General features: G+C 42.5%; 2 pseudogenes; both read left to right on the forward strand.

Annotated features, from left to right (window-relative positions):
- Nucleotides 1-2,472: 2,472 nt before the first annotated feature.
- On the forward strand, nucleotides 2,473-2,990 carry LOC149250572 (pyrophosphate-energized membrane proton pump 2 pseudogene; annotated as a pseudogene).
- A 3,953-nt stretch (nucleotides 2,991-6,943) lies between these two features.
- LOC149250573 (pyrophosphate-energized membrane proton pump 2 pseudogene) lies at nucleotides 6,944-7,461 on the forward strand (annotated as a pseudogene).
- Nucleotides 7,462-22,916: the final 15,455 nt, after the last annotated feature.

A 22,916-nucleotide genomic window follows, 5' to 3' on the forward strand; every position in this document is an offset into this window, starting at 1 on the left:
CATCCTTGCAACATATGTAGGACTCCATCTCCACCATGTGTCATCTTAGCAACCAACTGTCACCAAGATACTCCATACCAATGTATGTCATATATCAGATGTCCATGATCATCGACCACCCTGTCACAATCTCCTCATGCTGCTCTCCACCATGGAAGGTTGATCCTTGCAACTCAAGCTACATGTCCACCGCAACAATGTGTCAACTTCATCATGTCATCATCACCATGTGCAAAATTGCCCATGATATGTCAACAAGTGCTAACACACCTCAACCATGTGCCAACATCTCATCTCAAAAATATGTCATATATCGGAACATCTCAATCCATGATGATCAACCACCATGTCACAATCTCCACATGCTGCTCCATCGTGGAAGGCTGGTCCCTCCATCCAAGCTGCCTGCTCATTGCAACATATTGTGTCGACCTCATCATGTGTCGTCCTCATGTGAACCGTTGCCATGATACTCCAACACAATGCTAGCAGATCTCTACATATTGAGCTCCCTCATGCCTGAACTAGTTGGGTAGCTAATCCAACCGTCACGCCCAAACCATGAGAATGCACATCCTCATGCCACCATCAGTCGTTCCTCAAAGCATCCTGTCACATCCTGAACTCAATCAAGAATCTATCCATATTAGTAAACCATGCTCAGGTCCATGAAGTAGTCCTCATCTCAACTGCAACATGTCATCCATGATGTTTGGTGTAAATGTGCTACATGAAACTAGCCACATCTATCCCAACATCATACGTGTGCCTCCTCCATATGAAGAGACCATCTCATCAAACTCCAACTCTCGGTATGCCACATCCAAGTCCATGAAGCTACCTCCATCACATCTACAATGTGCCATCCCTCAAGTCTGCCATAGAAACAAGTATCTACTTGTCTCATCTATCCATGTGCTACTCATGATCATAGATCAATCAGCTCCCATGTCAAAAGGTAGTTGAGTCTCGGCTCAACTCATGCCCAAGAGTTGCCACCAAGGCATCATCATCATCGTAACTTCATCACTCCAAAGTGTCTCATATCGATCCTCCACATCAAGTCACTCTTTCAAGTCACACCCATGCATGTACTTGAAAGTATGCACCTGCATCAAAGTCTCCTGACCTCAGCTCCTCAATGCATTAGATTCCTCTAAGTCCACCATATATGAAGTCCCTAAAAGTCACAACAATCGCATGTCATCATGAGCTCCATAAGTCATCCCCAACCAACACTCTAGCAAGCATACGAGTCTCGGCCCAAAGGTCTCTGCAATATGCCTCAGCTCTCCATGTAGTAGGAATGCTCCATAATCTGCTCACAAATCCATCCAAATCCATGGCCTTGTTGTACAAGAGTGTACAACCTCTCCATCGGCTCTGTTATCACTAAAAAAATTTCAAAGGAAAAGGGTAAGGTAAGAAAGATTTGGTCTTGGTTATTCTCATGCTCCTTTCATGCATAAGAATCACTTGGCAAACTCAAGGTCAGCATACCTAAAAGTTCTTTGAAGGCTCAAGCAAGGCAAGTAAGGTAATCCTAAATTTTGATATGAATTACGTTTGTGAAGTTTTCCTTGAAAATTGGTGCCTCTGCATAGTTTCAAGGCAGATGAGAAGGAAATTTCAAGATAAAAAGCTCAAGACAGTCGAATTTTGCATGTAAGCTGTGTTTTTGAAATTACACAGCAGTTTCGTAGCGCGCTACGAAACTGCTGTAGGTGATGTTTTTTACAGGCATATTTCTCTGTTTTAAGTAGTCAACTTCCAGGAGATATTTAGAGCAGATGAAAGAATATTTTCGAAAATTGAAAGAGGTTTTTATTCCTAACATACTGAACTAGAAAAACCTCTTTCATTTTCTTCAAATTGATTATGAGCTAAGAGAAACGAGTGACTAAAAGTTGCGCTACGAAACTGCTGTAGGTGCAGTTTTTAATTTCCTGTTTTACACATCTTCTTCAAAGATAGATTCTGGGCGGTAGGGAAGGTGTTTCAAAAAACCAAGAGAGGGTTTTGTTAAGCATGGATTGGTTCACAAAAACCTCCTTCAGTTTTTCCAAATACGTTTTCTGTGAGAAATTATGAGCTCTGTCCCAAGCCATATTTTTCAGCCAGAACAGCAGTTTCGTAGCAGCTGAAGCTAAATAATCCAATCTCAGTCACTAGTTTTGAACTGCAAGTGGAAATGTTGAAAATGGAATATCTTCAAGGGATCCTTCAAAATTATCAATCTTCAGCAAAGTTAACACAGGTGGAGGAAGCATGTATTCGAATGCAACTTTAAACTTTTGTCATAAAGTGAACACATTTACTATAGTCCAAAATATGTCGGCAGCTTGGAAGAACTTTTGTCTTCACACATGGACAAAGTTTGAAAACACACAAAGACGTGGCATTCTGATATTTTTGTATAATCTAAGGAGAAATACATGTTACATTTTATTAAGAAAGCTTGCCGTAGCTACTATGGGAATGCTTAGTACTGCAACATATATTTTGACAATGGATATGTTTGGGCCAATAGCTGATAATGCAGGTGGAATTGTGGAAATGAGTCAACAGCCTGAAAGAGTAAGAGAAATTATAGATCTTCTTGATGCAGTCGGGAACACCACAAAAGCTACCACCAAAGGTTTTGCAATTGGATCTGCTGCATTAGTTTCTTTTCTTTTATTCAGTTCCTATATGAAGTATCAACTTATGCTCATCAACAATTTACGCAGGTTGATATAGCTATTCCAGAGGTATTTCTTGGAGGTCTATTGGGATCGATGCTTATTTTCCTATTCAGTGCATGGGCATGTTATGCAGTTGTATCTCCTGTTTTAATTGGTGTCTCATTTAAGATTCTGGGTCAGTATACAGATCAGCCTTTACTTGGTGCCAAAGTTGTTGCTTCAATGCTAATGTTTGCAACGGTCTCTGGTATTCTCATGGCCTTGTTTTTGTATACTGCTGGAGGTGCTTGGGATAATGAAGATTGAAGACTTGGAAGCACAGCTAGGCTAGTGGAAGAAGGTTGAAGACTTAAAGGCCCAGCTAGACCAATTAGCTGATAAATAAAGTTCCTGTTCAAAGAAAGGTTTTGTTCCAAATTTTGGCAAATTTTGCTTTATTTTGTTGTGTTGAGGACATGTATATCCTTGCTATATGTATCAAAGATCAAAAGGAGTTTTGTCAAGCAAATGTCTAGGCGGTAAATACCTCAGGGCAAATACAAGCTGTTTTAACAAATACAGCAGTTTCGTAGCGCGCTACGAAACTGCTGTAGGTGGCGTTTTCAAAGAAAATAAACAGTTTGGTAATATGTGCGGGAATTTTCAAAAGGGAACACCTAACGTTTATGTGAAAGATCAAATGAAGACATCCCATCCATTCTGATCAAGACAGGTGTGCCTTCAAAAAGGTGAAATGTTTTAACGTAAGTGTAAATTTTCGGTTATAAAGCCACTTTATTGCCGGTTATAGGGTGATTGAATGAATTGCATACATGGAATTTTGGCTTGCGCACCTGGCCATCGATGGAGCATCCAACTCATCGGGAAAAATGGTGGTGTTCTATTGTTTTTGGGTTATTAAAGAGACTTAAAGTACATGTTGCTGCATATTCAAAGTGATGGGGGACCAGAACCGAAAAGTAAGGGATATTCTCAGCCAACACGGAGCAGATTAAAGCTTTCAGTATCCAAAGCCAACATGGGGCATTAACTGCTCATCTCATGCCATCTCAGCCAAACGAAGAGGAAACCAGGTGTCAAAGCTGCAAGGAGGAATCATTCCACGAAGGAGATAGAGTTAGAGTTATAATTAAATTAGAACTCTTTAGAACTTCAATTAGTGGTTATTGTATTAAATAGTTTGTTTCAAAGCAGATAGGTGTTGTAAATGGCAGTCATCGAGCTCCCCTCATGCTGGAGGAGGAAGCTCCAAGTAGTTATGATTATGTTTCTATATATAGCTGAATGAGGAATGTAAGTAGGGTTGGATATTTGGAGAAAACAGAGTATTATTTTGGCTTGTGTAAAACTCAGTTTCAGTAATACAATTGGCTGCTTGTCTTCTCAGGATTCATACAGTGTTTCAATGCTCAAGATATGTGGTTTTGTTTTATCTTTAATGTTTTTACAGTTGTATGAATACACAATCACTCAGAATTCACTTTGCTGCTCTGATTTCCTGTGTGTATTTGTAAGCTGAGGTTTTTTATGAGATGTGTTTTGAGTATTTAAACATCACATGCCCTGACTTCTATGTATTAGTAGTGTTATAGTTTACTGAAGTTTGATTAACTCCATAAGCCCAATGGAAGTCTTTGTAATGTCTGTCCAGCCATCATGTTTGTTAAATTCACCTTGCAAGAGTTAGCCATCTTATCAATAGTCAAAATCAATAACCTTTTGAGAGAGCCCTCTCAGGCTAAGGAGGCTAAGCCTTAGTCAAAAGATTGGTCTGAAACAGTTACACAGAGTCTACTGATCAGCAGCCCTTCAGTGCATGATTTTGTGATAACATTTTGGTGCGTCTGCCGGGAGCCTGAAGATTACTCATTCCCGAAATAATGAAGCTGAACTTCTGAATGTAGCAGGAGCTCAGAAGGTTTTTGAGGCTGCAAATCTACCTTGGCGACTCCATTGTTGAAGAGTTCAAAATTCATACATTCATGGTGATTCCACTGGAATTATGAAGGACCCAGATGCTACCATTCTTATCTCAAGGTATGCATGCATAGATTTTTCAGGAATTCATGGTTTACCAAATCATTTTCCCAAGGATGCATATTTTCTAAGGAATGGTCCAAAATTCAATGGAGAAGATTTGAGTTTAACTTTGAAGCATATATCAGATTTCTGTGATTTTACTGAGCTTCTTAGAGTTAAACATGATGATGTTTGCATTATGTTGTTCTATGATTCATTTCAAGGGAAATGCAAACAGTGGATTGAAAGCTTTCCTGCCAAATCCATTAAGTCATTTGAATACTTTTGGCTTATGTTTTTGGATGAATGGATAGATAGATCAGATGTGGTGGCAAACTCTCCTTCAATTCAAGGTTTCAAACAATGGAATAATGATCATAGTAATGGAGATACAAATGAAAGTTTTTCTTTGTCCTTGTCCTCGTATCTAAAATCATTTGACTGCCAGACAGAAGATAAGATGAAATTTTTGGATGAAGTTGCTGAGGACATTGAGAAAGACATTGAAGGTTTAGAAGGTCAAATTCAGGCATATAGTTTTCATAATTATGATCATTATTTTCAGAAGCTTTCTATGGCAGAACACAAGGAGAGAGTGTTGCTTCCTTTCTCTTTCACGATTGAGGAAGAGTACACTGTTGTTGAAGATCAGTTTTCACAACCAGAAAGTTACAAAAATCATCAAGCTGATCATGTATTCTGGGATCCTATAGCTGACTACATGGAAGAGTTTTACTCTCCAGTGTTTCAGTTTTTCTATGAAGATCAGAGGCAATTTCAATGGCAGCGGTCATCACAATATCATAGTGGCTCTGAACTCCGATGCAGTCAAAAAACTCAAATATCAAATAAGGCAAATGATTGGCTACATTGGAAATTTCACATTGATTGAGCTGAAAGAAGTTGGAAATTAATAGGGTAGGTAGGTAGGAAATTGCAAATAAGCTCAAGGTTGACTGAGCAATTTTTTTTTTTTAGTAAATGTAGATTTCTTTCTCCTACAATGATAATCAAGCTTAAGCCCGAGGTGAAGGCCCAAGAAGATTAAAGGGAACACTTGTCAAGCAAATTTTCGTTTGTCATAAAGGATAAAGCACTGGACCTGCGAGTTCTTAGTGTACTACTGGAGCACACTATACCAAGTGGAGCCACTGTTATCACTAAACAAATTTCAAAGGAAAAGGGTAAGGTAAGAAAGATTTGGTCTTGGTTATTCTCATGCTCCTTTCATGCATAAGAATCACTTGGCAAACTCAAGGTCAGCATACCTAAAAGTTCTTTGAAGGCTCAAGCAAGGCAAGTAAGGTAATCCTAAATTTTGATATGAATTACCTTTGTGAAGTTTTCCTTGAAAATTGGCGCCTCTGCATAGTTTCAAGGCAGATGAGAAGGACATTTCAAGATAAAAAGCTCAAGACAGTCGAATTTGGCATGTAAGCTGTGTTTTTGAAATTACAAAGCAGTTTCGTAGCGCGCTACGAAACTGTTGTAGGTGATGTTTTTTACAGGCATATTTCTCTGTTTTAAGTAGTCAAATTCCAGGAGATATTTAGAGCAGCTGAAAGAATATTTTCGAAAATTGAAAGAGGTTTTTATTCCTAACATACTGAACTAGAAAAACCTCTTTCAGTTTATTCAAATTGATTATGAGCTGGGAGAAACGAGTGACTAAAAGTTGCGCTACGAAACTGCTGTAGGTGCAGTTTTTAATTTCCTGTTTTACACATCTTCTTCAAAGATAGATTTTGGGCGGTAGGGAAGGTGTTTCAAAAAAAAAGAGAGGTTTTTGTTAAGCACGGATTGGTTCACAAAAACCTCCTTCAGTTTTTCCAAATACATTTTCTGTGAGAAATTATGAGCTCTGTCCCAAGCCATATTTTTCAGCCAGAACAGCAGTTTCGTAGCAGCTGAAGCTAAATAATCCAATCTCAGTCACTAGTTTTGAACTGCAAGTGGAAATGTTGAAAATGGAATATCTTCAAGGGATCCTTCAAAATTATCAATCTTCAGCAAAGTTAACACAGGTGGAGGAAGCATGTATTCGAATGCAACTTTAAACTTTTGTCATAAAGTGAACACATTTACTACAGTCCAAAATATGTCAGGCAGCTTGGAAGAACTTTTGTCTTCACACATGGACAAAGGTTGACAGCACACAAAGACGTGGCATTCTGATATTTTTGTATAATCTAAGGAGAAATACATGTTACATTTTATTAAAAAATCTTGCCGTAGCTACTATGGGAATGCTTAGTACTGCAACATATATTTTGACAATGGATATGTTTGGGCCAATAGCTGATAATGCAGGTGGAATTGTGGAAATGAGTCAACAGCCTGAAAGAGTAAGAGAAATTATAGATCTTCTTGATGCAGTCGGGAACACCACAAAAGCTACCACCAAAGGCTTTGCAATTGGATCTGCTGCATTAGTTTCTTTTCTTTTATTCAGTGCCTATATGAAGTATCAGCTTATGCTCATCAACCATTTACGCAGGTTGATATAGCTATTCCAGAGGTATTTCTTGGAGGTCTATTGGGATCGATGCTTATTTTCCTATTCAGTGCATGGGCATGTTATGCAGTTGTATCTCCTGTTTTAATTGGTGTCTCATTTAAGATTCTGGGTCAGTATACAGATCAGCCTTTACTTGGTGCCAAAGTTGTTCCTTCAATGCTAATGTTTGCAACGGTCTCTGGTATTCTCATGGCCTTGTTTTTGTATACTGCTGGAGGTGCTTGGGATAATGAAGATTGAAGACTTGGAAGCACAGCTAGGCCAGTGGAAAAAGGTTGAAGACTTAAAGGCCCAGCTAGACCAATTAGCTGATAAATAAAGTTGCTGTTCAAAGAAAGGTTTTGTTCCAAATTTTGGCAAATTTTGCTTAATTTTGTTGTGTTGAGGACATGTATATCCTTGCTATATGTATCAAAGATCAAAAGGAGTTTTGGCAAGCAAATGTCTAGGCGGTAAATACCTCAGGGCAAATACAAGCCGTTTTAACAAATACAGCAGTTTCGTAGCGCGCTACGAAACTGCTGTAGGTGGCGTTTTCAAAGCAAATAAACAGTTTGGTAATATGTGCGGGAATTTTCAAAAGGGAACACCTAAAGGTTATGTGAAAGATCAAATGAAGACATCCCAGCCATTCTGATCAAGACAGGTGTGCCTTCAAAAAGGTGAAATGTTTTAACCTAAGTGTAAATTTTCGGTTATAAAGCCACTTTATTGCCGGTTATAGGGTGATTGAATGAATTGCATACATGGAATTTTGGCTTGCGCACCTGGCCATCGATGGAGCATCCAACTCATCGGGAAACATGGTGGTGTTCTATTGTTTTTGGGTTATTAAAGAGACTTAAAGTACATGTTGCTGCATATTCAAAGTGATGGGGGACCAGAACCGAAAAGTAAGGGATATTCTCAGCCAACACGGAGCAGATTAAAGCTTTCAGTATCCAAAGCCAACATGGGGCATTAACTGCTCATCTCATGCCATCTCAGCCAAACGAAGAGGAAACCAGGTGTCAAAGCTGCAAGGAGGAATCATTCCACGAAGGAGATAGAGTCAGAGTTATAATTAAATTAGAACTCTTTAGAACTTCAGTTAGTGGTTATTGTATTAAATAGTTTGTTTCAAAGCAGATAGGTGTCATAAATGGCAGTCATCGAGCTCCCCTCATGCTGGAGGAGGAAGCTCCAAGTAGTTATGATTATGTTTCTATATATAGCTGAATGAGGAATGTAAGTAGGGTTGGATATTTGGAGAAAACATAGTATTATTTTGGCTTGTGTAAAACTCAGTTTCAGTAATACAATTGGCTGCTTGTCTTCTCAGGATTCATACAGTGTTTCAATGCTCAAGATATGTGGTTTTGTTTTATCTTTAATGTTTTTACAGTTGTATGAATACACAATCACTCAGAATTCACTTTGCTGCTCTGATTTCCTGTGTGTATTTGTAAGCTGAGGTTTTTTATGAGATGTGTTTTGAGTATTTAAACATCACATGCCCTGACTTCTATGTATGAGTAGTGTTATAGTTTACTGAAGTTTGATTAACTCCATAAGCCCAATGGAAGTCTTTGTAATGTCTGTCCAGCCATCATGTTTGTTAAATTCACCTTGCAAGAGTTAGCCATCTTATCAATAGTCAAAATCAATAACCTTTTGAGAGAGCCCTCTCAGGCTAAGGAGGCTAAGCCTTAGTCAAAAGATTGGTCTGAAACAGTTACACAGAGTCTACTGATCAGCAGCCCTTCAGTGCATGATTTTGTGATAACAGGCTCATAAGTGATAAGTCTCCATGTCACATCAGCAAGCCCATCTACACAACATTCTTGCCTTGGCACTCCTCCTTCGATGTCCATGACACCTCTACAAGTGCTCCCACACAATGTGCTTGCATAAGACTGCCTTCACCTGCAAGTACCCTTTTCACTGTCACGAGCAACCTTGCTCAGATATCAACTGTCAAGTTTCCAAGTGTATACACACTTGCTTCGCCCAGCTTCCTGCAAGACTTCTCCAAGTCTTCAGACCTGCTCTGATACCAACTTCACTTCGGTGAAGTTGTGTAGCAGCTTCAATATCCGGATCAGCTGCTCTGATACCAACTGTCACGCCCCCAAGCCTACGGTAGTCTTTCAACCGTGCCGGCGAGGTGCGGCACCACCGAACACTTTCTTTTTAACAATACTCGTGCACATGGACTACGCCTAATTCACTTGTCCTTACTTAGTTTGTGTTTCGCAACCAAGTAAAATGCATTTATCCTTTATACTTAATGAAGCCCATACTCATTCATTATCCATATGCAATTAACCAAGAACAATAACAATTGCACACAAGTATAAAGGGAGGGGCAACTCCCGGTAAAGTCTGCCCGACAATAATATATTATAACAGTTCTTCAATAATACATCATCAAGTATACTTGGCAAAACTCCAAGTCTATACTTAGAAATATTTACAACCAAGGCAAAGACAGCCTTTACAATACATGTGCCAACCTCATACGGTAGGAGGGTGCTCACCCGAGACACCAAGAACTCCTCCTTTAAGTTCTACACACAATCACCTCAAAACCGCACTCTTTCAACCTACGACCAGCTCCCAGTAAATCTGCGCACTCCTTCTTGAGCGCATGAGTTATGCGCACTTTAACTGCGCCCTTTTACCCCTGCTCCAAGTGTAGAAGAGATATGCGAGTTGCTTGATTGATGATGCTCCAAATGAGCTCCAAGTCCTTCGTATTTATATACAACTCTGCGTGTGGTTTGAAGGGGGTGTCCAGCCTTAAGGCCGACCCCACAACCTTCATATCACGCCCATATGTGCACTTCATACGTCGGCCAAACTCCATTTGCCATCGCATATAAACAAGGATTAATACTTAACCATTTTAATCATCTTTTCCCCTTTCGTCGCATTTTAATGTCGCATATTGTCGCATAAGGTTCGGATGATCGTCGCATAAGAGCGCCCGCCCGTCGCACCGTCCGCCTGCTCGTCGTGCACGGAGCGCCCGCTCGTCGTGCAAGGAGTGCCCGCCCGTCACGTGCCTGCCCGAGTCGCGAAGGCCTTACATCCTCCTCCACTTGAAATCGTTGTCGTCCTCGACAACATACCATCTCGGTAGCTCTCCACCAAGATCATCATCAACCATGATGTCAACTCCTCCACATAAGGCAAACATCTCTGCAACATATGTAGAATCCCATCTCCATCATGCTCCACCTTAGCAACCAACTGTCACCAAGATACTCCATACTAATGTATGTCATATATCAGATGTCCATGACCACCTTGTCACAATCTCCCCATGCTGTTCTCCACCATGGAAGGTTGATCCTTCCAACTCAAGCTACATGTCCACCACAACAATGTGTCAAACTCCATCATATCATCATCACCATGTGCAAAACTGCCCATGCTATGTCAACAAGTGTTAACACACCTCAATCATGTGTCAACATCTCATCTCAACAATATAGTAGTCATCTTGATCCATATGTCATCATGTGAACTTTTGTCATGATACTCTAGCATAATGCCAACACATCTCTGTACACTTCGCGACCCCATGTCTGAACTAGTTGGGTAGCTAATCCAACCATCACGCTCAATCCATGAGAGTGAACATCTTCATGTCCTCATCAACTGTTCCTCAAACATCTGCCACATCCTCGACTCATCAAGAATCTACAATCCATGCTTAGGTCCATGGAAACTCCATCCATCTGCAACATGTCATGATGCTTGATGCTAAGCCATCCCTGCACCATCAATCATACCTGCTCAACATGTTTAATGACTCACTGCCATGAGCAGCTAACAATGAGCCCCATCTTCTCTTTTCATCTAAGAAGATGTAGAGGGAGTAGAGCCTGAAGGCTCTCCCTCACTAATCAACTCAATCCATCTATCAGGATCCTCAATCTCCATCCTTTGTAGATATGCCTCCCGGTCTTCCTTCTGGATATTCGGTCTCACATATACCTCATCAACATCATCATCATCATCTTCCACCAGCTCTAGCCTTCTTGACAAATCCAAGATGCTATCTGAGAGTGATCTAATGACCAATGACTGCTCCACAAGCTTTGCCTCAACAGTGGACAACCGCTTGTTCACCTTCTCCTTATCCTCCATTTTCATTCCTCCTAATTTATGATCAGGTTTTGTCACACCAATGGTTGGAACACCAATGGGTACATCTTCCCTTCCATCATAAATGTAGAGCTTCCTCAAATGTGGTACAACCATAGCCTCAAATTGTTTCATGAATTCCATCCCCAATACAGCTTCATAGTCATCAATCCGCACTATAGTGAAGTCCACCTTCCCGGTCCATTCACCAAGTGTAGTGTCCACCTTCTCAGCTATACCAAGAATTCCCATAGGAGGAGAATTCACTGTCTTCATTTGTGCCTTCACCGGTACAAACTTCAGTCCAATTCTTCTCGCAGTATCTTCACTCATGAAGTTGTGAGAAGCCCCACTATCTACCATAGTGAGTACATCAACACCTCCAACCTTCATCTGAACATACTGCAACCTGTTCCTTTCAGGATCTCTCCTAGAGACCACCTCCTTAGTAGCAGAAGCACCAAGTATCTGCATCATCCCCACAGAAGCACCTTCATTCTTTCCATTAGATTGTGCAATAGCAACCACCTTTGGTTTAGAAGACAATTCTTCACCGTATGTGGACCAGCACAAATCCAACACTTCAAAGGTTTCTTCATCTTCGAACTATCATCCAATTTTGAAGCATCTTCCTTCTTCTTATCTTTCGGTTTCTTGGACTTCTTCTTCCTATCATCAGAAGTCTCATCATAATGTTCCACCAACCTGTCAACAGCAGCAAAAGCTTCTTCAAGTGTTCTAATCTTCTGCCTCTTCACTTCATTGCGTGCCCAAGGCTTCAACCCAATAATGAAGTTAAACACCTTGTCCCTCTCCGCCATGTCAGGAAGTTCCAGAGCTGCACTTGCAAACTCCCGCTGATATGCTTGTAGGCTTCCGGTTTGTTTTATGTACTTAATCTTCGTCCTTGCTTCCCATGTTTCATCCTGAGGACTGAAATGAGTCTGCAAAGCCTTCTTCATGTCATCCCATGAAGTAATGTCATCAGCACTACCATTGGAAATCTGATCTAACCTCCTTCGCCACCACATCTTAGCATCCTTTGTTAAGAACTGAGCAGCTACCTTGACCTTTGTCTCATCATCGGATAGACCCAAACATTCCAAGTATTGCTCCATGTCCCATAGAAAGTTGCCAAGAGTCTTCGCATTCCTTGTGCCATCATAAGATTCTGGTTCCTTGACTTTCATATGAGGTACTCCTCCACCTGAGTTGTGCCTCACTGCCTTCTTCAACACCGCTATCTCATCATTGGCCAAGTCAATAGTTTTCCTCAAGTTCACGATCTCTGCAAGACCCTGATCCCTTGATTCTTCAACCTCTTTGATTCTTACTTCAAGTTGTGTACACATAAGATCAGCGTACTCATACTGTGCTCGGAGTTCATCATGTTGTACTCGGAGTTCTTCAAGCTCTTCCTTGGTCTTCAAGTTGGTCTCTTGCTCTCTAGCAAGAAAGTCCATCTTCTTATCCCAAGAAGTCTCCAAAGCCTCCATTTTTTCAATCACCTTTTCAATGAACCCAAGAGTAGTATCCTTCATCGTATGACTAGACCCAGCCTGAGAATCAGTTGCCATCTCTAACAACTTCTTGCTCTTTTGCAATCTAGTTTCAACCATTCAACAGCTTCACCAAGTCACCTACAATTAGAACCAACCCTTGTTCCACTTCGTGTGAAACGGTTTCCTTCACCTGCAGTACCTTGTCACGAGCAACCCTGCTCTAACATCAACTGTCAAAATTCCAAGTGTATACACACCTGCACTTCGCCACAAGCAAACCTTGCTCTGATACCAACTTCACTTCGGTGAAGTTGTGTAGCAGCTTCAATATCCAGATCAGTTGCTCTGATACCAACTGTCACGCCCCAAGCCTATGGTGGTCTTTCAACCGTGCCGGTGAGGTGCGGCACCACTGAACACTTTCTTTTAACAATACTCGTGCACATGGACTACGCCTAATTCACTTGTCCTTAGTTTGTGTTTCTCAACCAAGTAAAATGCATTATCCTTTATACTTAATGAAGCCCATACTCATTCATTATCCATATGCAATTAAACCGAGAACAATAACAATTGCACACAAGTATAAAGGGAGGGGCAACTCCCGGAAATTCTGCCCAACAATATATTATAATCAGTCTTTTTCCAATAATACAATACAAGTGTGCTTGATAGAATTCAAGCCAACACTTAGAATAATTTACATTCAAGGCATAGACAGCCTTTACAATACATGTGCTAACTTCTACGGTAGGAGGGTGCTCACCCGAGACACCAAGAACTCTACCCCTAAGTTCTGCACAAAACTGCCCTTCGGAATTCACCCATGCACGACACTCCTTGCCAACCTTCAACCGAGACAATCTGCGCACTCTCTAAGTCAAATGCGCATGAGATATGCGCATTAACTTTACCCCTACTGCGCACTTCCTTGTTCTTGTACGAAGGCTTGTGAGGGAATGTCGAATGTCCAAATGATTCTTGCGTCCTTTCCATATATACACAAGGTAAGGTGAACGTATGGGGTGTGAATGCCTTAAGGCTGACCCCAAACTCATGCCAATACGCCCATACAATCTCCCATAAGGTATGTCGGCCTTGCCATCATGCAAAGCTTCTCGAGCCAAGGTATAAACCTTTCGCTCCATTTCATTTTCTTACTAAGTATCGTGCGTGCTCTATGTATCGTCGCACAAGTGTCGGAGGTTCGTTGCACAAGGGCGCCCGCCCGTCGCATCATCCGCCCACTCGTCGTGCACGGAGCGCCCGCTCGTCGTGCAAGGAGCGCCCGCCCGTCGCGCGCCTGCCCGAGTCGCGAAGGCCTTACATCCTCCTCCACATGAAATCGTTGTCGTCCTCGACAACATACCATCTCGGTAGCCATCCACCAAGATCAATATCCATGATGTCAACTCTCCTCACATATGGCAAACATCTCTGCATATGTAGGACTCCATCTCCACCATGTCTCATCTTAGCAACCAACTGTCACCAAGATACTCCATACTAATGTTTGTCAGATGTCCATGATCATCAACCACCCTGTCACAGTTTCCACATATTGCTCTCCACCATGGAAGGTTGATCCCTCCAACTCAAGCTACATGTCCACCGCAACAATGTGTCAAACTCCATCATGTCATCACCACCATGTGCAAAACTGCCCATGATATGCCAACAAGTGCTAACACACCTCAACCATGTGCCAACATCTCATCTCAACAATATGTCGTATATCGGAAGTCATCTCAATCCATGATGATCAACCACCATGTCACAATCTCCACATGCTGCTCCATCGTGGAAGGTTGGTCCCTCCATCCAAGCTGCCTGCTCACTGTAACATATTGTGTCGACCTCATCATGTGTCGTCCTCATGTGAACCACTGCCATGATACTCCAACAAATGCTAACACATCTCTGTACACTGACGTCCCCCATGACTGAACTAGTTGGGTAGCTAATCCAACCGTCACGTCCAAACCATGAGAATACACATCCTCATGCCACCATCAGTTGTTCCCGAACTCATGCCCCAAGTGTTGCCACCAAGGCATCATCATCATCGTAACTCCATCACTCCAAAGTGTCTCATATCGATCCTCTACATCAAGTCACCCTTTCAAGTAACACCCATGTATGTACTTGGAAGTATGCACCTGCATCAAGTCTCCTGACCTCAGCTCCTTAATGCATCAAATCCTCTAAGTCCACCATGTATGAAGTCCCTAAAAGTCACAACAATCTCATGTCATCATGAGCTCCATGAGTCATCCCCAACCAACACTCTAGCAAGCATACAAGTCTCGGCCCAAAGGTCCCTACAAGATGCCTCAGCTCTCCATGTAGTAGGAATGCTCCATAGTCTGCTCATAACCCCATCCAAGTCCATGGCCTTGTTGCACAAGAGTGTACAACCTCTCCATCGGTTCATAAGTAATAAGTCTCCATGTCACGTGAGCAAATCCATCTGCACAACATTCCTGTCTTGGCACTCCTCATTGGATGCCCATAAGTGACACCTCTACAAGTGCTCCCACACAATGTCCTTGCATAAGACTGCCATGCTCTATGTTTCCAACCTGATGTCTATGACTATGTTGTCCATGTAGTCCAACCAAGTAGGCTCATCACAACAATCGGTCATCCTCACCCAAGTCTTCAATCTTCGGTTTTAGTGAACTCGGTCACCCAACCATATCATCATCACATCATCACGAGTCCCTTCCATCATAGCTCCTCCACCAAAGTGTCCACCAAGACTATCTCTTGGTCTCGGCCATGAGAAGTCCACCCAAGCATCATCAAATGTGTGCCCTCCTCAACCTGTCCATGAGTCACGCCGGGCACTTAGCCAAAGTGGCTAAAGCATGACCCAATCCTCCACAACGATCATCATGTTCCTCCCTTGTCACGGGCCCTTGCACCTTTCATCACAAGGTCACACGCAACCCCAAAAAGTCCTGTAACAACCAAAAATCCTTGCTTCTCCATACAAGGTTCCATCATAGTCATCCATGGTAAGATCCTCCATAGCATCGGCAAACTGGCTTTGCCCTTCCCTGCATACGGTCCATCTACCAAATGTCCAAATGAAACACAAGTATCAATAGTACTTACATCATCCTGAGGTTCCTCCATATGAGTATCCTCATCCATCCATGTCCACAAACTGCACGATCCTGGTCCAACTTGATCATCCTCAAGCTCGACTTCCATCATGGTCAAGTCTGCAACATCTTCAATCATCATCACTTCCTCTTCCTTGATAGCACAATCTGCAACTTCACCTTGCTCCGTTGTCCAACCAAGTTGAAGAAGCTCTCCTTCAATGTTCTTTTCCAAGACTTCAAGCTTATCTCGGATTCGGGGATTCTCTTCCTTCAACCTCTTCAACATGTATAAGGTAAGCAAGAGCTTCCCTTCACCTTCTCCCAAACTTGCCATGCCTTGTACTTCGTCTTCCCCGGTCCGCACTTTGTTTGGTCCACAGATGCCCAAATCATGTATACCTGTCCACACGCAGTCCCACTTGCCCATCTGACAAGTGCCCAAATCGTATGACCAACACGTAGTACCACCTGCCCAACTCTACGACACCCGGTTCCAACTTTTACCAGCTTCACCAAGTTCCTTGCAACCGTGAATCGGCCCTTGTTCCACTTCGTGTGAAACGACTTCCTTCACCTGCAAGTACCTGCTTCCATCGTCACGAGCAACCCTGCTCGAATATCAACTGTCAAATTTCCAAGTCTTCACGAGCAAACCTTGCTCTGATACCAACTTCACTTCGGTGAAGTTGTGTAGCAGCTTCAATATCCAGATCAGCTGCTCTGATACCAACTGTCACGCCCCCAAGCCTACGGTGGTCTTTCAACCATGCCGGCGAGGTGCGACACCACCGAACACTTTCTTTTAACAATACTCGTGCACATGGACTACGCCTAATTCACTTGTCCTTACTTAGTTTGTGTTTCGCAACCAAGTAAAATGCATTATCCTTTATACTTAATGAAGCCCATACTCATTCATTATCCATATGCAATTAAACCGAGAACAATAACAATTGCACACAAGTATAAAGGGAGGGGCAGCTCCCGAAAAGTCTGCCCAACAATATATTATAATCAGTCTTTAGGTATCAGAGCAGCTGATCTGGATATTGAAGCTGCTACACAACTTCACCGAAGTGAAGTTGGTATCAGAGCAAGGTTTGCTCGTGGCGAAGTGCAGGTGTGTATACACTTGGAAATTTGACAGTTGATGTTTGAGCAGGGTTGCTCGTGACAAGGTACTGCAGGTGAAGGAAACCGTTTCACACGAAGTGGAACAAGGGTTGGTTCTGATTGCAAGTAACTTGGTGAAGATGTATATCTTGTAGAAATTGGGTTATGCTACCTTTGAAGAATTTGAAGAAGACCTACTTGAAGAGTCAAGGGAAGTAAAACAAGGATTTGCAGATTGTAGCAAAAGATTGTTTGAAACAAGGATTGCTCTTCGTACCTTGGCTAAAGAAGGGGTTTCTGATCAGAATGAGGAAGAAGCCTCTCGAATTGCAAAGGGGGTGGTCTTGCTTGAAGCAGAATTCAAGGAACTAGAGATAAGACATGAATTGAATCAGAAAAAGTGGGATTGCCTAGCTCTTGAGGTAAGGCATCTCAAGGCCTTGAAGAGAAAGGTTGAATCCGATGGAAAGAATGAAGAAAGTGAGGAGAGGACCTCACGAACATGGGGACACTTAGTGGAAGTCTCTTCTACTGATGATCTTCACAGTGAAGCTGCAAGTGAAGGGAGCCCGAGTGCTACTTCAGAGGCAGTGGTTGATGAGGATTATGAGAGAAGAGATCCTGAAAGGAACAGATTGGAGTATGTTCAGATGAAGGTTGGAGGTGCTGATGTACTCACTATGGTAGATAGTGGGGCTTCTCACAACTTCATGAGTGAAGATACTGCGAGAAGAATTGGACTGAAGTTTGTACCGGTGAAGGCACAAATGAAGACAGTGAATTCTCCTCCTATGAGAATTCTTGGTATAGCTGAGAAGGTGGACACTACACTTGGTGAATGGACCGGGAAGGTGGACTTCACTATAGTGCGGATTGATGACTATGAAGCTGTATTGGGGATGGAATTCATGAAACATTTTGAGGCTATGGTTGTACCACATTTGAGGAAGCTCTACATTTATGATGGAAGGGAAGATGTACCCATTGGTGTTCCAACCATTGGTGTGACAAAACCTGATCATAAATTAGGAGGAATGCAAATGGAGGATAAGGAGAAGGTGAACAAGCGGTTGTCCACTGTTGAGGCAAAGCTTGTGGAACAGTCATTGGTCATTAGATCACTCTCAGATAGCATCTTGGATTTGTCAAGAAGGCTAGAGCTTGTGGAAGATGATGATGATGATGTTGATGAGGTATATGTGAGATCGAATATCCAGAAGGAAGACCGGGAGGCATATCTACAAAGGATGGAGATTGAGGATCCTGATAGATGGATTGAGTTGATTAGTGAGGGAGAGCCTTCAGGCTCTACTCCATCTACATCTTCTTAGATGAAAAGAGAAGATGGGGCTCATTGTTAGCTGCTCATGGCAGTGAGTCCTTAAACATGTTGAGCAGGTATGATTGATGGTGCAGGGATGGCTTAGCATCAAGCATCATGCCATGTTGTAAATGGATGGAGTTTCCATGGACCCGAGCATGGATTTTAGATTCTTGATGAGTCGAGGATGTGGCAGATGTTTGAGGAACAATTGATGAGGACATGAGGATGTTCACTCTCATGGATTGAGCGTGATGGTTGGATTAGCTACCCAACTAGTTCAGACATGGGGTCGCGAAGTGTACAGAGATGTGTTGGCATTATGCTGGAGTATCATGACAGAAGTTCACATGATGACATATGGATCAAGATGACTACTATATTGTTGAGATGAGATGTTGACACATGATTGAGGTGTGTTAACACTTGTTGACATAGCATGGGCAGTTTTGCACATGGTGATGATGATATGATGGAGTTTGACACATTGTTGCGGTGGACATGTAGCTTGAGTTGGAGGGATCAACCTTCCATGGTGGAGAGCAGCATGGGGAGATTGTGACAAGGTGGTCATGGACATCTGATATATGACATACATTAGTATGGAGTATCTTGGTGACAATTGGTTGCTAAGGTGGAGCATGATGGAGATGGGATTCTACATATGTTGCAGAGATGTTTGCCTTATGTGGAGGAGTTGACATCATGGTTGATGATGATCTTGGTGGAGAGCCACCGAGATGGTATGTTGTCCAGCCTTAAGGCCCGGTGCGACACCACCGAACACTTTCTTTTTAACAATACTCCTGCACATGGACTATGCCTAATTCACTTGTCCTTACTTAGTTTGTGTTTCGCAACCAAGTAAAATGCATTTATCCTTTATACTTAATGAAGCCCATACTCATTCATTATCCATATGGAATTAACCAAGAACAATAACAATTGCACACAAGTATAAAGGGAGGGGCAACTCCTGGTAAAGTCTGCCCAACAATAATATATTATAACAGTTCTTCAATAATACATCATCAAGTATACTTGGCAAAACTCCAAGTCTATACTTAGAAATATTTACAACCAAGGCAAAGAGAGCCTTTACAATACATGTGCCAACCTCATACGGTAGGAGGGTGCTCACCCAAGACACCAAGAACTCCTCCTTTAAGTTCTGTACACAATCAACTCAAAACCGCACTCTTTCAACCTACGACCAGCTCCCGGTAAATCTACGCACTCCTTCTTGACCGCATGAGTTATGCGCACTTTAACTGCGCCCTTTTACCCCTGCTCCAAGTGTAGAAGAAATATGCGAGTTGCTTGATTGATGATGCTCCTAATGAGCTCCAAGTCCTTCGTATTTATATACAACTCTGCGTGTGGTTGGAAGGGGGTGTCCAGCCTTAAGGCCGACCCCACAACCTTCATATCACGCCCATATGTGCACTTCATACGTCGGCCAAACTCCATTTTCCATTGCATATAAACAAGGATTAACACTTAACCATTTTAAGCATCTTTTCCCCTTTCGTCGCATTTTAATGTCGCATAAGGTTCGGATGATCGTCGCATAAGAGCGCCCGCCCGTCGCACCGTCCGCCCGCTGGTTGTGCACGGAGTGCCCGCTCGTCGTGCAAGGAGCGCCCAACCGTCGCGTGCCTGCCCGAGTCGTGAAGGCCTTACATCCTCCTCCACTTGAAATCGTTGTCGTCCTCGACAACATACCATCTCGGTAGCTCTCCACCAAGATCATCATCAACCATGATGTCAACTCCTCCACATAAGGCAAACATCTCTGCAACATATGTAGAATCCCATCTCCATCATGCTCCACCTTAGCAACCAACTGTCACCAAGATACTCCATACTAATGTATGTCATATATCAGATGTCCATGACCACCTTGTCACAATCTCCCCATGCTGTTCTCCACCATGGAAGGTTGATCCTTCCAACTCAAGCTACATGTCCACCGTAACAATGTTTCAAACTCCATCATATCATCATCACCATGTGCAAAACTGCCCATGCTATGTCAACAAGTGTTAACACACCTCAATCATGTGTCAACATCTCATCTCAACAATATAGTAGTCATCTTGATCCATATGTCATCATGTGAACTTCTGTCATGATACTCTAGCATAATGCCAACACATCTCTGTACACTTCGCGACCCCATGTCTGAACTAGTTGGGTAGCTAATCCAACCATCACGCTCAATCCATGAGAGTGAACATCCTCATGTCCTCATCAACTGTTCCTCAAACATCTGCCACATCCTCGACTCATCAAGAATCTACAATCCATGCTCAGGTCCATGGAAACTCCATCCATCTGCAACATGTCATGATGCTTGATGCTAAGCCATCCCTGCACCATCAATCATACCTGCTCAACATGTTTAAGGACTCACTGCCATGAGCAGCTAACAATGAGCCCCATCTTCTCTTTTCATCTAAGAAGATGTAGAGGGAGTAGAGCCTGAAGGCTCTCCCTCACTAATCAACTCAATCCATCTATTAGGATCCTCAATCTCCATCCTTTGTAGATATGCCTCCTGGTCTTCCTTCTGGATATTCGGTCTCACATATACCTCATCAACATCATCATCATCATCATCATCTTCCACCAGCTCTAGCCTTCTTGACAAATCCAAGATGCTATCTAAGAGTGATCTAATGACCAATGACTGCTCCACAAGCTTTGCCTCAACAATGGACAACCGCTTGTTCACCTTCTCCTTATCCTCCATTTGCATTCCTCCTAATTTATGATCAGGTTTTGTCACACCAATGGTTGGAACACCAATGGGTACATCTTCCCTTCCATCATAAATGTAGAGCTTCATCAAATGTGGTACAACCATAGCCTCAAATTGTTTCATGAATTCCATCCCCAATACAGCTTCATAGTCATCAATCCGCACTATAGTGAAGTCCACCTTCCCGGTCCATTCACCAAGTGTAGTGTCCACCTTCTCAGCTATACGAAGAATTCCCATAGGAGGAGAATTCACTGGCTTCATTTGTGCCTTCACCGGTACAAACTTCAGTCCAATTCTTCTCACAGTATCTTCACTCATGAAGTTGTGAGAAGCCCCACTATCTAACATAGTGAGTACATCAGCACCTCCAACCTTCATCTGAACATACTCCAACCTGTTCCTTTCAGGATCTCTCCTAGAGACCACCTCCGTAGTAGCAGAAGCACCAAGTATCTGCATCATCCCCACAGAAGCACCTTCATTCTTTCCATCAGATTGTGCAATAGCAGCCACCTTTGGTTTAGAAGGACAATTCTTCACCGTATGTGGACCAGCACAAATCCAACACTTCAAAGGTTTCTTCATCTTTGAACTATCATCCGATTTTGAAGCATCTTCCTTCCTCTTATCTTTCGGTTTCTCGGACTTCTTCTTCCTATCATCAGAAGTCTCATCATAATGTTCCACGAACCTGTCAACAGCAGCAAAAGCTTCTTCAAGTGTTCTAATCTTTTGCCTCTTCACTTCATTGCGTGCCCAAGGCTTCAACCCAATAATGAAGTTAAACACCTTGTCCCTCTCCGCCATGTCAGGAAGTTCCAGAGCTGCACTTGCAAACTCCCACTGATATGCTTGTAGGCTTCCGGTTTGTTTTATGTACTTAATCTTCGTCCTTACTTCCCATGTTTTATCCTGAGGACTGAAATGAGTCTGCAAAGCCTTCTTCATATCATCCCACGAAGTAATGTCATCAGCACTACCATTGGAAATCTGATCTAGCCTCCTTCACCACCACATCTTAGAATCCTTTGTTAAGAACTGAGCAGCTACCTTGACCTTTGTCTCATCATCGGATAGACCCAAACGTTCCAAGCATTGCTCCATGTCCCATAGAAAGTTGCCAAGAGTCTTCGCATTTCTTGTGCCATCATAAGATTCTGGTTCCTTGACTTTCATATGAGGTACTCCTCCACCTGAGTTGTGCCTCACTACCTTCTTCAACACCGCTATCTCATCATTGGCCAAGTCAATAGTTTTCCTCAAGTTCACGATCTCTGCAAGACCCTGATCCCTTGATTCTTCAACCTCTTTGACTCTTACTTCAAGTTGTGTACACATAAGATCAGTGTACTCATACTATGCTCGGAGTTCATCATGTTGTGCATGGGCAGTTTTGCACATGGTGATGATGATATGATGGAGTTTGACACATTGTTGCGGTGGACATGTAGCTTGAGTTGGAAGGATCAACCTTCCATGGTGGAGAACAACATGGGGAGATTGTGACAAGGTGATCATGGACATCTGATATATGACATACATTAGTATGGAGTATCTTGGTGACAGTTGGTTGCTAAGGTGGTGCAAGATGGAGATGGGATTCTACATATGTTGCAGAGATGTTTGCCTTAAAGGAGGAGTTCTTGGTGTCTCGGGTGAGCACCCTCCTACCGTATGAGGTTGGCACATGTATTGTAAAGGCTGTCTTTGCCTTGGTTGTAAATATTTCTAAGTATAGACTTGGA

The sequence above is a fragment of the Pinus tabuliformis genome, chromosome 7 (assembly GCF_031772625.1).
Source record: "Pinus tabuliformis cultivar Carrire ecotype Pingquan chromosome 7, CPIR1, whole genome shotgun sequence".
Taxonomy (NCBI): domain Eukaryota; kingdom Viridiplantae; phylum Streptophyta; class Pinopsida; order Pinales; family Pinaceae; genus Pinus; species Pinus tabuliformis.